This window comes from Sinocyclocheilus grahami, unplaced genomic scaffold, assembly GCF_001515645.1.
Source record: "Sinocyclocheilus grahami isolate Dianchi unplaced genomic scaffold, SAMN03320097.WGS_v1.1 scaffold1253.1, whole genome shotgun sequence".
NCBI lineage: Eukaryota > Metazoa > Chordata > Actinopteri > Cypriniformes > Cyprinidae > Sinocyclocheilus > Sinocyclocheilus grahami.
In genome coordinates, this window is record NW_015506432.1 from 1 (window position 1) to 1,362 (window position 1,362).

Sequence of the window (1,362 nt, forward strand, 5' to 3'; positions counted from 1 at the left end):
CATCATGTTATTATGTTCAATAAGTTATATAAATAAATAAATAAAGCATTATTAAGAGTATGTTTCACAAGAAAATACTAATACATGACACAAATATATTAATCTGCTACTGTTGTAGTCTTGGTCTGTGTGTGTGTGTGTGTGTGTGTGTGTGTGTGTGTGTGTGATGTCATCGTTATCTCTGTCCCCCGCTGACAGTTCCAGGGCCAAACACTGGAGGTGTGTATGTGTGTGTGTGTGTGTATATATATAGAGAGAGAGAGAGAGAAAGAGAGAGAGATTTTAGTGTTCACTATAAACTGTGACGCTCCATAAGCGCAAACATCATGCAGAAAATCATACTGTAATGTCTTGACTGTTTGTATGAAGTGATGCGAGTAATTTATTTATATCAGCAAAATGCATGAGAGATAGATATGAATGTGTAATAAGGAGGTGACGGGTAGAGGCGGTCTTAACCACTGTCACTATCCTGGTTAATATATAGAAACATGTATCAAATTTGCCACAAGATGTTTATTTTTTATCTCTCTTGTACAAAACCTTCGGATTTATATTTTTGTATTTATTGCACTGTGAACGTCCTTGAAATCTGTAAAAGTTCCAGTCGCAATGGAAAAAACAGATTTCACTGTATATACGTGTCCTTAAGCATCTTCAAGAAAGCATCTCTGTTCCCCTCAAGTGTTGGTGGATTTACCATTTCACACACCGACTTTTCTAATTAAAGACTTTTAAAGGTGACGTATCATGAAAATCTGACTTTTCCAGGTGTTAAGTGCTATAATCAGGTCCCCGGTGCATCTACCAACCAAGGAAACGTGAAAAAGATTAACCCAGTAACTTTGTTTTGGGAAGCGTTTTGCTGCAAGCGTCTGAGAAAACGAGCGAGTCACTCACTTGGTGACGTGGCAAAGGGATCTCATTATAATATCACCGCCCCTTAATCTGTACGTTTACACCCACAGCACCGTCATTGTGTTTTCGCAAGCGACAGCGGTGCAGCAGCTCTAATGTTATGATGATAGTTTGAGCGAAGCAAGCTAGCTGTTCTGTGTTTGGCTGCAGAGACGAGCACAGAACACTGTTTAGAGTCCCAGCCTCAGAGGAGACAAGAGCAGAGGATTTATTGATGTATTTACTGTATATTGCTGCTGCCACACAGATCTAAAATAAACATGTGATTTATTTCCCAGCTGTTTACCTTCACAGACATAACCCACTGTTTTTGTAACTCGTGTGTGTTTTTAACGTAAACTTGTGTGTGAATGAGAGCTTAGTTTAGTGCTCGCATGCTGCGACAGCCGCTTTCTGTGCGTGTGCTTCAGATGTGTGCGCTCAGAAAACCCTATATCAGAAGTT